This window comes from Schistocerca serialis, chromosome 4, assembly GCF_023864345.2.
Source record: "Schistocerca serialis cubense isolate TAMUIC-IGC-003099 chromosome 4, iqSchSeri2.2, whole genome shotgun sequence".
In the NCBI taxonomy this organism is placed as follows: domain Eukaryota; kingdom Metazoa; phylum Arthropoda; class Insecta; order Orthoptera; family Acrididae; genus Schistocerca; species Schistocerca serialis.
The window spans coordinates 622,912,576-622,929,249 of NC_064641.1; the positions used below are offsets into that span (position 1 = coordinate 622,912,576).

Genomic DNA, 16,674 nt, shown 5'->3' on the forward strand with positions numbered 1-16,674 from the left:
CCACGCTTTCCACATGGTCAGTTATATGTTAAGTTCTCACGAGTGGGACAGACGAAAAATTTGTCTTTTCACAGGACCTAAAGACCATAAATATTGTCTATGCCAAAGCAGTTGAAGAAACTTACTCACATATAACGCAATGAAGAGGAAATCATTGTTTTATATACTTTCTTCATATATAAGTGAATGTTTCGTTTATGTTTACCTACTTCCAATAAATTACAGCACAATTTAAAGAGGCATTGAAAGGCATGCTGGCCATTAGATAGTGCCTGATCTAACGCTCGCTGAATCTCAGACGAATATCTACAGATCATTTGCGTTAACGCCTCCTGTGATGTGGAAGGCGGAGGCGCGCACCGACGGTGCCGTGTAGAGGGGTTTGACCCACACACTAATACGTGTCGCTACACAGAGACAGTAGCTGCCGTTATCTCAGCCTCCAAACGCCACCGGGGCAATTACATAAAGCTACCACTATTTGGCGTGTCAACAAACAACGAAGGAGGTGGGATTGGTCCTCAGTGTCTACCCAGAGGTTTTAAAGACCACAACGGCCTGTGAGATCCAGATACCACAAGTCTCCAGTAACAGACACCGGATCTCACGTAGCGGTCACCCCTGACTGCGACCACCAATAACGACTGGTAAGCTATCAAGAACCACAATTCATTATGGAGTAATTAAGCATTTTGGCTTGCAGAGAAAAAGAAGTTTTGAAAGTAGCTGAGTACCCTGATCATCTCAGAAAAATGAAAGTGCTGCTAGATTCTCGTACAGCCATGTATCATACATGCCAAATTAGGGATGATACTATCAGAATCAGTAGAGGCATACGTTACTATAGCGGATACAGTAACAAATTTGTAAATATATTATTATCGCTGTGTCAAAAGTTAGCAAATGCCACCATTTTACGTAAGCAGGAGAATAATTTCGAACCCTTTGACTCCATTGCCAGATAAACGAACGCCCCAATGAGTCTAATCAAAATAAATAGCGGCTCTCCCCGTTGGAAGTTCGAGTCCTCCCTCGGGCATGGTGTTTGTGTTGTCCTTAGCGTAAGCTAGTTCAAGTTCGATTAAGTAGTGTCTAAGCTTAGGGGCAGATGACCTCAGCAGTTTGGTCCCATAAGATCTTATAACAATTTCTAATTTCCAAAATAAATAAATAAGTAAAATAAAGTAAATCAAAACAGCAGACAGAAGGTATTTAGACATTCGGGAATTCATAAGAGTATGGGGAAACTATGCGGAGAGCCTATAGAAAAATCAGTTATTTTTGTAAGACGTCTGTTCCATTCCTATTTCGATATGTGATGTTGCGCGTGAGATCAGAGACTGAAGTAATACAAAACTGAGCTGCGACATAGGTTGCTCTTAAGTGATGGGCTACTATAGTATTTTCTAACCATACTGCAAAGAGTAGGCGGTATGTCGTACGACAATGAGAGAGGATTACTGTTTCGGGTTATTGTGGCTAGTGGGAACGAATGGAGGGGAAGGACAACGTGGGAGAAAGTTCTTATTTGACGAAGTTCTCCCTTAATATAGCTACTGCATAGTGTTACACACTCCAGTGTCTATGTTATTATTGCAGATTGCTTTCATAAGGGTTCAGATATATACTCGTATGTGCGAGACTGATGAAATTATTATCCCAGCATGTTCCAGTAGTGAAAGTCTGGAATACGTCCGCAGCTCGTGGTCGTGCGGTAGAGTTCTCGCTTCCCGCGCCCGAGTTCCCGGGTTCGATTCCCGGCGGGGTCAGGGATTTTCTCTGCCTCGTGATGACTGGGTGTTGTGTGATGTCCTTAGGTTAGTTAGGTTTAAGTAGTTCTAAGTTCCGGGGGACTGATGACCATAGGTGTTAAGTCCCATAGGTCTCAGAGCCATTTGAACCATTTTTTGAAAGTCTGGAATAATGTGAGGAAAGTGTTTCATTGAGGTGAAAAGGAACAGAAAGAATAATTAAATGAAGACATTGAGATTATTATACTGTCTGTTATATTACATGTCTTGTTTCTATCTGATGTGATCTTGGAACATAGTTAGTGAAAAGACAGTGATTTAAGTAGCAATTATTTGACACGACAAATATGAGTTTTGCCTATTTGGTACCGCCCACACCGTTAAAGGTTTGACGAACAATGGTTTTCTGTAATCAGTTAACACGATAACATTATTCAACTGTAATATCGTGGAAGCAGGGCTAGTTGCAGTACGAAACGTAGTGTAGTAATGGGTAAAAATAAAGACTTGGCGAATAACATGAACTGGCCTCTGCGAAATCAGATTACTTGTAATTTCAGAGTTCGCCATAATTTTTTAAAGTGTTTGATCACTGCGTAACACGATATAATCACGAATAGAAGTAATAGCAAAATGCTGATGGAAGTGTTACAGAATTTACTGTCAACCTATCGCTTGTCTCGAACTCAGTAACTGTCTGACAGAATGGCTCGTAAGTTTAGTGACCTCCAACTTACTGTGCCGTAATCCTTCGGATACACTTGTTTTCGCATAAAGCTTTTGGCATTAACCAGGAAGTGATCTGATAAAACTTTGACTGCGCTATTATTCGCTAACTGTATTAAACAGACTAAGATAACGTTTATTTAGTGCATTTCTATCGTAAGGGTTATCAGTAAAAATAAATAAACAATTTTAAACAACCTGCATATCGGTGAATTTTTTCTGCGCCGAATTACACAACAAAACGTTGCTATCATTATTTGTGGTTGATATTAAACTGTAGAATAAAGAGTTGTGCATACCAAATACTCGAACAGTGCTCAAGAACTGGTCCCACTAGCTTTCTATACGCCGTCTGCTTTATGGATGAGCTACACTTTCCCAAAATTCTCCCAATAAGAAGAAGTCTAGCATACTCCTTCCCTACTACCAACCCGACGTGCACATTCCATTTCATATAGCTTTGCCTTACTAGACCTAGATATTTAATGGATGTGCGTGTGTCAAACTGCCCCCTACTAATGCCATATTCGAATGTTACAGTACTGTTTTTCCTACTCAACCGCATTAACTTATGTTGTTCTGCATTCACAGTAAACTGCCATTCTTCACATCAACTATAAATTTGGTCTAAGTCAACTTGTACATTCCTACTGTCACTCAACGACTATACCTCCTCATACACCACAGCGCCATCATCAGACGGCTGTAAATTGCTGCTCATGCTCTGTGTCAGGTCGTTTTTGTATATAGAGAATAAAAGCGGTCTTATCACACTTTCCTGGGGCACTCCTGATGTTACCTCTGTCTCGAATGAACACTTCCCGTTGAGGACAAAGTACTGGGTTCTGTTACTTAAAAAGTCTTCGAGCCAGTCACGTACCTGGGCACCTAACCCGTACGGTCGCACAGTCTGCACTTACTTGGCCCATATTCCCTGTACGACCGTCGTACTGAAGCTCAACGATGTCCATTCACTGTCTAAGTGGGACGCTAACAATTGCTTATCTGCTTTTTTGTAGCATAAATACTCTCCCTGCCTTCTAGTTGAATTTATTAACTTTGGTAACCACCGTTGCTATGATGACATCACGATCTGTAAAATTTGTCTCCATACTGAAATATGATGGACGGATATGACAGGCGAGAGAAGGTCGATATAAGAAGCAGACGTGCGCAAGCGAAGAGAGGATTACCTGCCAAAAGAAGTCTAGTAATGACAAACGTAAATCTTAATTTGAGAAATAAATTGTTGGGATTGTATTGATGTCACTCAAGGATGTGGGAAAACAAAAAAGAATGTCGAAGCGTTTGATATGAATTGTTAGGAAAATTTCGAAAATCCGCAAAATCGGATAGGAAAGGGATTTGTAGAAAACCGTGTCTAGATGCAGGAACAGGATTATGGGACATGTATTAAGTTATGACTGTATTAAAGGGAGCTCCAGGGAGCAGAAAATGGAACTTATATGAGAAACAAATAAGGACACTGATGTAAGTACTATGATGAAGAGGTAGGTATAGGAGTGGAATTCGTGGTGAGCGGCATTTAACATTCAAAAGACTGATCAAAACAGATAAACGCACTCTAACTCTCCCTAATGAATGACGACTTAAAAAAGGAACACTTTTGGACAACGTTTGTTTCTTGGAGAAACTACAGGCTGCAGCAGCGGCTGGCTACAGGTAGCCAGCATAAAATACTCGTAAACAAACGGACGCAGCTTCATCTGGCACTGTGCCGTGAGTCTGTTGTGAAAGCATCTGTTATCTGTAAGCTCCCAAACAAGGTTCAGACTCCCTTATATACCCTTTGGTATGAGTACGCTGTGTAGGTATACGCATTTGTAGCGTACCGCTGGGTACTGGAATCGGTGCGGGAATTTGTATCGCGTCACTTCGCTCACTTGCTTAGCCTCTGCACACTACTGTTACTGGCGTAGCACATGTAAAGCTGAGGAACACATAAAATTTAAGAAATTGTTTTCCTCTGGTGGGTCACTACTGGGTGCTGCAACTCAGAAATTAGAATTTACCTTTTTTTGAAACTCATTATCTGGCGGTTATCTATAGCTTCTAGAGGTTGTGACCTAAATAGACAGTGATCTTAACGGTAAAATTAGGTTTATTTTCTTAAGGTCTTAACAAGTACGTGAGTTTAGAGTAAGTTGTCTCACGAGAGAAAAGCTGTCATGCACCGATCTAGTTCAGCGATTACATATCGAACTATAAATTATGTTTAACGTAATAGCACCTACATCTGTAGCTGCTACGTTAGTGTTCAACACAGCTCTAGAAGCACGTGCACAATTTCATTAAATAAGTAGATGCCCGTTACGAATATTTCACGAGAGCTAAGACGTGCAAAGTACGTTCGACTCTACAAATTTAGTCCACTATAGTCTCAATGCAAGTTACTGAAAAAAAACATGGTTCAAACGGCTCTGAGCACTATGGGACTCAACATCTGTGGTCATCAGTCCCCTTGAACTTAGAACTACTTAAAACTAACTAACCTAAGGACATCACACACATCCATGCCCGAGGCAGGATTCGAACCTGCGACCGTAGCGGTCACGCGGTTCCAGACTGAAGCGCCTAGAGCCGCACGGCCACACCGGCCGGGTCAAGTTACTGAAAAATGAGTAAATTTGCGTCTTTTTTCTTAAAGACAAGTGATCTTCCGACCCCCTTCCGTACCTCTTAAAAGTTACATAAAATAATTATCGTTTTTTCCTTGTGGACCTGCATTCAGCAGGGCTTTTATTGTTTGATGGGGATTAATTTCAAATGCAGCAAGTCTGCTATTACACACAGGCTTTCCTATTATAATCCTAAACAAGCCTGAAAACTGTCACTGAAAATCGACGGCAACAGATTTCAGCGACCCAGTTCATACCTCGGCTGCCCATTTAGTAGTGAAAGCTGACACAGTGCACTTCCACCCAATTCACAACGCTCCAGGCATTTGTCCGTATTCTGTTAGTCGTCGGTCGCCATAGGAACCGGCACATGAATTTCAAAGTTTTACACTTCAACAAGCAGTGAGGATTACGTCGTGATGTCACACTGTCGTTTATTGGAACTTACTGTAGTCTGGCGTAGCGCCGGCCTACCGTTAGGTGGAGCCACTGGACTCGCCTCGTTACAACTGGAGTCCAAATCTCCATAGGGCTGTCCTTTGGTAGATTCTTTCCTTCTTTTCCCTAGATTACTTAGGGAGAATTCAAGATTGTTCACACAGAAAATATAGGGGCCGATGTTCTACTACAACACAATCTAGTGCTCCGTTTCTAATGACCTTATCGTCGAGAGTAGATTAAACTCTAATCGTCCCTCTTAATGAGCGTAAGGAGTGTAGGTGACTAATTGCTGAAACGACTCTGTGGGCAGTTAGTGAGTCCAATCTTGTATTCGTGATTCCTAAGAGAACGATAGGTAGTGGGATGTGGTATATTCACAGATTCCACAAATAAAGATGGCTCTTGAAACATCGTAAATAGATTTTATCTGTTTAGTTTGCTTCTCTACTAATGGGTCGATTAGTTCAATATTTTTCAGTATCTCTGTGGTATTCTCTCATGAGCCAAACCTGTGACCACTCGTTCACCCCTTGTTTGGGTACTTCAATATTCCCTGTTAGTACTATCTGATATCGGACCCATACACTTGATCAAAGTTATACGATAGGTCGTCCAAGCGTTTTGTAAACAATACTCTTTATATCCAGAATGAATTTTCACTCTGGAACGGAGTCTGCGCTGATCTGAAACACCCTAGAAAATTAAAACGTTTTGCCGGAACAGGACTTGAACGCTGGGCTTTTACTCTTCGTGAACAAGTGCTCAGCCGAGCTAGCTATCCAAGCACGGCTCACGACCCACCGTGCATAGATAGCTCAGTTGGTGCACCACTTGCTTCGGTACACAGTTGTAATCTGACAGGAAGCTTCAATCTCCTTTGCAGACTGACTGCATTTCCGTAGCAGTCTACCTACCACACGAAGTCTGCCACCTTCACCTATGACCGAGACTTTATGGTGGTTCTATTTCATATCCCTAATGTGACATTACGTAATCGATGTGCTACTGAGTAGCTGATTCTCTCCATCCAGCATAACACATGAGCAAACCAACTACGACGTTACCTGATGTTACTCGCACTTTAGATAACTGGGTTATGCATGGTCCTGTTTACAAAAATAGCTCGATAATGCCGTAGAGTTGAGCCACACACGTCATTTTTCATGCCTATCAGCAAACTCACTGTGAATAATAGCCTGTAGCTGTGATCCTGCAGTCAAATAATGGCTACAACTGGAAGTTAATAAAATAAACAGAAATATTAAATAAAAAATAAATGAATAATTAATAAAAAGGGTTCTATTCCAACGTCTGTAAATGATGTAGATGACACTAGAGAACTAAGATGAATAATCATCACTTACCACTTCCGGGCTGAGATGCCGTGGTCCATACATAAGACTCTCCCCTGACGTTTCGCCTTCGACTGCTGAAGGCATCCTTCGAGATCAATCGGCGAACTGCGACGAGAGCGCGAGTGAGCGTCGTATATATAAGACATCCAGAGGGCGCCGCTGTCAATCACGTGACGTCGGCTGTGCTATGATCTCTGATATTGCCAGCTCTCTCAATTGAAATTAATCGATTGTCACGCTGTTGCTGCAATGTTGACATCCATATCTTATCCAGCTTAACGGCTTCATCTTTTCTATTAAAATTATTGCAGTGTTTGGCAATCTCAATGGATTCTCTGTACATTCGCGCATAATAATGCGACGTCTTTGCTATGACGGTTGTCTCACTAAACTTTATTTAATGATCACCTCTCTGAAACACACACATGTTCCGCTACAGCCGATTTATCAATATGTCCGAGGCGGCAGTTCCTTTTATGTTCGCCCAGACGGGTGTTGTCGCTTCTTTTTGTAGTAACTATATAGACCTTTCCACAACTACACGGAATTTTATAGACGCCTGGTGTAGCTAGAGGATGTCGTTTATCTTTTGCGGATCTTAAACATTCTTTTATTTTAGTGGTGGGTCTGAAGACAGTTTCCACATCGTACTTGCTTAAAATTTATCCAATTCGATCAGTGATCTTACTGATGAATGGTAAGAATACTTTCCCCTTGGGTTGGTGTCGATCCTCGTCCGTCCTGGTTGTCAGTCTAGGGCGTAGTGCACGATCTGTCTCTGTTGGAATACCCATTCTTCTTGAAGGTCGCTCTGAGGTGTTCAACCTCATCATCTAAGTCAGGGGCGGGCAAACGTTGCACGCGGCTCATGAGCGCACAGCGCTGCACGTGTGCTGCTCGTGTGCAGGCGTCCACCGGGGCTGTGGCGACAGCCGGCAGGTTGCGGCAGTGTAGTGCCAGGCTAAGCTGTGGACGTTGATGCGAAGCGAGCACTATGTAGTGAACGTTGTATTTCAATAAACGGAGAAGTGGAGATTTGCTATCTTTTAAAAAGTAATGAGAGAATCACTTTTTCTTTATGCAAAAACGTGAAAATTCGAAATGTTTAATATGTGGCAGTATTCTCGCTGGTCAACGGAAGTTTAGTATTGAAGGCCATTATAATAAATTTCACAAGGACGAGTACAATTTATTGTCGGATTCTGAGCGGATGGGGCATTGACTGAGCTTAAGAAGACCGATCTGACGATACCAGATGAATCTGTCGTAGTTGGCTGGCCGGAGTGGCCGAGCGGTTCTAGGCACTATAGTCTGGAACCGCGCGACCGCTATGGTCGCAGGTTCGAATCCTGCCTCGGGCATGGATGTGTTTGATGTCCTTAGGGTAGTTAGGTTTAAGTAGTTCTAAGTTCTAGGGACTGATGACCACAGCAGTTAAGTCCCATAGTGCTCAGAGCCATTTGAATTTGTCGTAGTTGCTGTTGTCACGAGAGATCTGCGACTTTCCCTCGTCATGTCTCTCATCTAACTGATCTAACATTTTATGGAGCACTGTTTTCAAGTTTTCAGGACGACAACAATAATAGCCCAGCGGTATGTGCAAGTTATAAGACTGCGCTTAATATAGCGAGAGCTGGAAAACCATTTGCTGAATTAATAAGTCTCGGTTAAGAGCAAACATCAGTGATGAAAATTTACGTAACTGTTTGTGTTTGTCTGTATGTAGAAATTTTGTTCCAGATATTAAACGTATTGTAAACTCCACCTGTGATAATTAAATAAAACGAATCGTAGGTAGTAGGTACTCTTTCAAACCATGATTTCTTTCAAGCACTCCTACTAACCTTATTCATTCACTCAATAAAGCAAGCTAGGAAACAAAACGCATTACAGAGGAAGGAGCGGACAGAAGGTATGGTGGGGATGGGAGATAAGCGGGTGGCCAGCTTGCCCCTGTGTGCACGCGGAACACCTGTCAACTGCACGCGTGCAAGTGCACCGCACTTGTGCAGCATTCCTGCCCGCCCCTGATCTAAGTGAACTGGTTCACATATTTTGTGCGGCCTGTCTATTAATGTTTTAATCACTCCTCTTTTATGTCTTGGGTGGTGATTGGAATCTTTCCGCAGATAACGATCAGTGTGTGTGTCTTTTCTGAAAACCTTATGACCCAATGATCCGTCCTCTCGTTTGATTCCGGTTACATCTAAGAAGTTCAGGTGACCATTGATTTCCTTATTCATAGTGAATTGAATTCTTGGACCACAGCATCTCAGCCCGGAAGTGTTAAGTGATGACAACACCTGACGTGAAAGCCTTCATTCTATGATGAATAATGTTTATTTAAGAATGTTAATATCAAATATATGGAAAGTGGTCCTACGATAACTAATTGTAATACCTACAGGGAATAACCTTACGACGTGCAATGAAGTAACATTAAGAGAGGTCTGAGAAAGGCAGCAGAATGCCCTAGCTAAATAGTCATCCAAGATACGCGGGAAACTAAGTCCATTTAGTGATCGCAATAAACGAAAATATTCGCAAGCTCACAATAATTAAGAGTTCGGCATGACAATCTATACATTAACACGTGAGAGATAACAAGTACGAACCCATACTCAGTGTATCTCTATTCTGTACTGCAAGTGGAAAAGTTAAAAAAATTCTCCATTGGAGTATATTTGAACCTCACGAAAGTCCATGAAAAAGTTAAAGTATTTAGCGGTCGTTCATCGCCCAGAATCACCCACATGACCGAATAACCCATGTTACCACCGACAGGTCTGCCTTCCGCTACACCTCAATGTAAGGTGTCCCAAATCGCTCCCTGACTGTGGCAGTGTTCTGCTACTGTTTAACTCTCATTTTCTGATGGCCATTTCCACCATAAATACATAGTTCTTTTGTTCTAGAGACGTGAGATCTCACTTGACCACTTTCCATACTACAGTATTGTTTTACAACACTATTTAACTAAAAAAATGTTATAAACATTCAGTCACACTCAGACCATTCACAGTACATACAAATAAATGTTTGTTCAGAAGTAAATAAGACAGAATCCCTGATCAAGAGCCCTCATGTTAAATTACAACAAATTGTTTTTTAAACAATTATTTACGTCTGCTTGATAGAAGCGTCTCTAGACACTCTTTTCAATAGCAATGTATAAGACTTGCGACTGACAATTTCTTAAGTTACCATGGCTTTTTAATACCGATTGTAATCATATATAATGTTATTGTAAAAAATAGTAAGACGTTCATTAAATAATTACAGAAGTATGACAAGATATGAGGTATTCATGTCATGTTCAGTTGGTGTGTTATTGTGGAGGATATGTTGTTCTGGCAAATAAGAGTATTTGCATAAAGAAAACATATAAAACATAATACACTCCTGGAAATTGAAATAAGAACACCGTGAATTCATTGTCCCAGGAAGGGGAAACTTTATTGACACATTCCTGGGGTCAGATACATCACATGATCACACTGACAGAACCACAGGCACATAGACACAGGCAACAGAGCATGCACAATGTCGGCACTAGTACAGTGTATATCCACCTTTCGCAGCAATGCAGGCTGCTATTCTCCCATGGAGACGATCGTAGAGATGCTGGATGTAGTCCTGTGGAACGGCTTGCCATGCCATTTCCACCTGGCGCCTCAGTTGGACCAGCGTTCGTGCTGGACGTGCAGACCGCGTGAGACGACGCTTCATCCAGTCCCAAACATGCTCAATGGGGGACAGATCCGGAGATCTTGCTGGCCGGGGTAGTTGACTTACACCTTCTAGAGCACGTTGGGTGGCCCGGGATACATGCGGACGTGCATTGTCCTGTTGGAACAGCAAGTTCCCTTGCCGGTCTAGGAATGGTAGAACGATGGGTTCGATGACGGTTTGGATGTACCGTGCACTATTCAGTGTCCCCTCGACGATCACCAGTGGTGTACGGCCAGTGTAGGAGATCGCTCCCCACACCATGATGCCGGGTGTTGGCCCTGTGTGCCTCGGTCGTATGCAGTCCTGATTGTGGCGCTCACCTGCACGGCGCCAAACACGCATACGACCATCATTGGCACCAAGGCAGAAGCGACTCTCATCGCTGAAGACGACACGTCTCCATTCGTCCCTCCATTCACGCCTGTCGCGACACCACTGGAGGCGGGCTGCACGATGTTGGGGCGTGAGCGGAAGACGGCCTAACGGTGTGCGGGACCGTAGCCCAGGTTCATGGAGACGGTTGCGAATGGTCCTCGCCGATACCCCAGGAGCAACAGTGTCCCTAATTTGCTGGGAAGTGGCGGTGCGGTCCCCTACGGCACTGCGTAGGATCCTACGGTCTTGGCGTGCATCCGTGCGTCGCTGCGGTCCGGTCCCAGGTCGACGGGCACGTGCACCTTCCGCCGACCACTGGCGACAACATCGATGTACTGTGGAGACCTCACGCCCCACGTGTTGAGCAATTCGGCGGTACGTCCACCCGGCCTCCCGCATGCCCACTATACGCCCTCGCTCAAAGTCCGTCAACTGCACATACGGTTCACGTCCACGCTGTCGCGGCATGCTACCAGTGTTAAAGACTGCGATGGAGCTCCGTATGCCACGGCAAACTGGCTGACACTGACGGCGGCGGTGCACAAATGCTGCGCAGCTAGCACCATTCGACGGCCAACACTGCGGTTCCTGGTGTGTCCGCTGTGCCGTGCATGTGATCATTGCTTGTACAGCCCTCTCGCAGTGTCCGGAGCAAGTATGGTGGGTCTGACACACCGGTGTCAATGTGTTCTTTTTTCCATTTCCAGGAGTGTACATCAATTAATGAAATAGTTACAGATGCTTAGCTTTCAGGGTTGATAGCTATAGTGCAATACTGTCATTTGAGATATCGTTTGTTGAAATCGCTTAAGCGTTGAAAAGGTGTTAATCTTAATGTTCATTGTGAAAATATTTAGTCACTATAAAATATTAACATCTTTAGTATTTGAGATATTGAGGACATATTGCTTGACTGGTGCACCTCATTTCTCTGAGATCGCAGAAGTATTCAGATTAGCTTAATTGTTTAACTGTGATTTATTGTAAGTAGCCATATTTCAGACAAACTTACACTCTTTCATTTCTCGTGTATCCGGCTATGTGAGCAACCGACGTCCACATGCTCTCTAGTGTCCCATTTCCAGCTATGCCGACAGCCTTTGTAGCTGGGCAGAGCTTTGGCAGTCGCTTCGGCTGGACCGGCCGCGGCGTGCCCAGTGCCCTGGGCCCGCTGGCTACTATTCAGCTGCGCAAGGAAATTCTTCTCCTCCCAGTTGTAGGTGGCAGAATGATTCCCCCCCTCCCCCCCCTCACATTACAATACGAAGTGTTACAACTTGGTATTTCTATGAGTAGGCCGCACTCAGTTGCGACCCGTTTGTATTGTAGCTGCAATATACTTTGCTTTCTCGTTTTATTAAGTGCACATTTTTACACATATGAACATTTAAGCAAATTGGCAATCTTCGCACCACTTTGAAATTTTATCAAGATCTGATAGAATATTTGTACATCAGTTTTTAGACTATACTTCATTAAAAGTAACTGCATCCTCTGCACAAATCTGAGGTTACTATTTATATTGTCTACAAGGCCATTAATGTACAGTATAGTGCATGAATAGCTCCCTTGGCACTACAGTGTAATACATGAACAGCCCCCAGTTCACACTTGGCGTTATTTCTTCATCTGTAAATGACTCTCCATCCACGGTATCATGCTGTGTCAGCTCTAGCGAGAAATCCTCACTCCAGTCACAATTTTCGCTTGATATCCCGTATGATCGCCTATTCGATAATAAATGTATGTGTGGAACTAGGTCAAATGATTTTCGAATCTCAAGTAATACTGCATCTACTTGACGGCCCTGTTCATGTAAGAAAAATGCATGTTGGGTCACTCGTAATCGATGTATTCGGAATATGTTGTACATTACTTCGTACACAATGGTAAGCAGAGGTGGAGCAGTCGCTTTCATCGTAGAGAAGCTGGAAAGGTGCAGAAATGATCAGCGAACACGTAAATATGGTAAATAGAAGTTTTACTTAACTTGCAGCTTTCTCCAAGTGTTGCGAAGGAAACCAAACGTCGAACAGAAATAAAGTCAAGATATTATAAGCAGCAAGATTCATGCAGTGCAAGGCTTCTGCCACTAATGAATGAGCGAACTGTCAAACGCTAAGACCAAGACTGCTGAAGACTGTCACTGAGAGTGTCCCGTGTAGCTGCTGTTGGCAGCCCTATACCTGGTAGCACAGGAGCCACTGAAGGCGTGGCTCAGTGGGCATGCATCATTGGATCCACCAGGTCCCCGCGAGACCGCTGTCGACGTCTGCCGCAAACATGCGTTTCCGTTGCCAATTGTGAAACGCCAGCGGTGCTGGTATCGATCTGTGATACCACAGAATCCATGCTGGTCGGCATGGAGGAGATCATTTTGTCCGAGATACGCTACCTCACTACGTTCGAACTCAGAATTTGTTCTAAGTTTCTACAACACTACTGATCGCTAATTTTGTAATTCCCCTCTTTCACCCTTCTTGTAAATGGGTGTGACCCACGATTTTTTCCAATAACAGGACATGGGGCTTTGTTCAACGGATGTACGGTATACTCTGGTTAAAAGAGGGGTTAAATCAGCTTCAAATTGGATACAAACTGTGATAGATTCAATCGGGCCCAGTAGCCACATCAGCAGAGTCAAGTGGATGTGCCACAGGCAGGGGCAGTTTCTGTTTATACACATGATTTAGTTTAGTTCTTCTTCTCACGAATTACTGCAAATAAGTTCAAAAATGGTTCAAATGGCTCTGAGCACTATGGGACTTAACTTCTGAGGTCATCAGTCCCCTAGAACTTAGAACTACTTGAACCTAACTAACCGAAGGACATCACACACATCCATGACCAAGGCAGGATTCGAACCTGCGACCGTAGCGGTCGCGCGGTTCCAGACTGTAGCGCCTAGAACCGCTCGGCCACTCGGCCGGCTTGCAAATAAGTAACTTGTATATATCTATTTTACTGTGTAGACAAGTGTATACTAACTTTTTGCAAGTTTCAGCGTAAATGTTAGTGCATGTGCGTTGCGTGAGCTGACTGTAGAGTGCAGTAAAAATCAAAAGTAGTATGGTAGCAGTATCTACAAATACATTGTAGCCAGCGGCTTCTGGGGTTAATGTTATATTCCTTGTGTTATAGACGAATATTGATTAAATCTGGGTGAGCCTATGCCCGTTGTGTAAAGGTGCAGGGAAACTGATCACTGTCTATAAACAGCTGGAAGCTGTGTTGGTCACGGTCGACAGACTTCTCGCTGCTGCCCTGGAAAGCGGTGGTGTGGAAGCTCTAGAAACGAATGCTCTAGCACCTCTAGTACCGGCAGCTTTACCTATGATCGCTGACGTCAGCACTTTCTGATTCCATCGACACTTTTCCTGACAATGAGTGGCTAAAAAGCACGTTTGAGCATAGACGGGTTATATGTCGGGAGTGGCGTCGATATTCTTGAAAGGTCTGGACAAGAGCAGAGGGTTGGATTGCTTGTCACTGGCAGCTCCAACGTGAGAAGAGCGACGGTACAACTAAAGGAAACAGGGGACAGTTCACGAAGGAAGACCAGGATTCATTCTGTTTGCTTGCTAGGATGTCATGTCAGTGTCTGGAGGAGACTCTGCCGGTAGTGAATAAGCGCAGCTGCAAATCGTCGCTCATATAGGCACATATGAAGCCTGACTCCTGGGTTCAGAGGCCATTCTCGGTTCCTACACGCGGCTGTCTCCTTTGGTGAAGGTGTCTTGCACGGAGAGGCAGCAGACCTCCGTTTAGCAACATCGTTCGAAGAAGCAGTCGCCATCCTCTGGTTAAATCAGAAACTCAAACCATTCTGTGGGGATCTTAGAAGTAGATTTTTCGACCAGCGGTATTGGGTGGGGATTTTATGCCGCTCTTAGTATGTCAGGCGTGAACTACATGCAGGAAGCGTTGCTAGTGTAGAAGAGTGTTTGTGGCGTGCAGGTGTGGGTGTTTTAGGATAGAGAAATTCCTCCGCAAGCCCGAAAAGATGCGTTCTAATTTCAGGCAGGGAAGAATACTATCCATTAATTAAAGACAGCAGCGTTCGTCACAGAAGATCGGAGAAAGAAACTGGCAGGAGCGCCCATGTAAGGTTCCCAGAACTAGTCTCTCTTATAAACGTTAACAGTGATGTAAGGGACAGAAAGGTGGCTGAAGCAGGATGGTAATAACAGTGAAATTTTAGATATGTATCGCAAACGTTGGTTGGACACCGTTGGTGGAGTCTATTTATAACTGTAAAAATTACGATAACATCTAGTGAGGATAGTACAGATAGCGAATTCAAAACAATTTGGTGAAGATATGTACTGAAGATACATCAAACAGTTAAGAGTATAGATCCCCTGTCTCAGGAGCAGTAATAGTGAAATTTTTGCCAGGAAACGTGGAAGAAGAATTCACGTAAACTTCTACGTCATGTTGTGGTATTAAATGGAAATTTCAACTAACCAGCTACAGATTGCGGGACTGAAATGATGAAGGCGGGTGGTAGGAACAGGAAATCGTGTGAAATTGTCTAAATGCCTTATCCCAAATTTACCTTGAGCAGCTAATCAAACAACCAACTCGAGTATATAAAATATCCTGGTCAGTGAACTTTCCGGCTCAGTTATCGTGGAACAGCGAATCAGTTAACATAAGATCGTTACAGCATCACTAAACACACCTGTAAATGGAATGTAAAGAAGTGTAGGAAGAGACTTCTTTTTATCAGGAGCATGGAAAACAAATTTCATATTACTTGATCGGTCAATATGAAATGTTCTTCCCAGGACCGAAAATTCTGAGTATCAAAGGCCAAAGCTCAATAGTGTTATACAGTACGTCTTAGGCAGTTATGTGCTATGCAAAGTGGTGAGGGATAGGAAAGAACCGCCTGTTTTGTCATCCATACTAGAAAGCTGCTACGGAAGCGTAGAGAGCTGTGCTGCAAATTTGAACAATAGCCAAAGCCTCACAGACCAAGAAAAACTGAACGAAAGCAAAACTGGCGTAAGGAGAGCCGTGTAAAAGCGTCGAACGAAGTCGAAAATAAAATGTTATCTACCGATTTTACAGAAAATACTGAGGTTTTATGTTAAATCAGTCAGCTGATCGAAGCCACCGAGGCCACCTTTCCAGACAATATGTGACCACAATGGCAACGAAAACAAAACCTAAATATTAAAGCCTTTTCCCAAAACTGTTTCACTGAAGAATAGCGACTATGCTTCCTCCTTCAAAATATCTCACGAATATCAGAATGTTAGATACAGAAATAAGTAGCCACAAGACAGAAAAGCATCTCAAATGGCTCAGGAAAGGTAGTGATTTAAGTGCGATTCTGCTCATGGTATGAGAAAGTATTTGCTCCTGTTCTAGCAGCAGTGTATCGCAGGTCAGTGGACGAGCGGGACATTCCTGTTCGGTGTAAAAATGCACAGGTCATTCCTCCGTCTTTTCTAGGACTGTCGAACAGACCCACAGATCTACAGGCTCATATCTCTAACGTAAGTGTGACGTAGGATTTTGGTACCTGTTTAATGCTCGCGTATTATGGCATTCCTGGAGACCAAAAATCTATTCTGTTGGAAACAATATGAATTTTGAAAACAAAGATCGAGTGAATGCCAACTCCTTACGTTCCTCCGCGAGATC

At 43.4% G+C, this 16,674-nt stretch overlaps 1 protein-coding gene across 1 annotated transcript in view; it reads left to right on the forward strand.

Annotated features, from left to right (window-relative positions):
• Positions 1-549: 549 nt before the first annotated feature.
• The window catches only part of LOC126474909 (monocarboxylate transporter 2-like), a 97,336-nt gene continuing 81,211 nt past the window's right edge, over positions 550-16,674 (forward strand). Inside the window, exon 1 of the mRNA XM_050102405.1 lies at positions 550-647. The gene's annotated coding sequence lies outside the window, so the exon portion shown is untranslated. The remainder of the gene's footprint in view (positions 648-16,674) is intronic.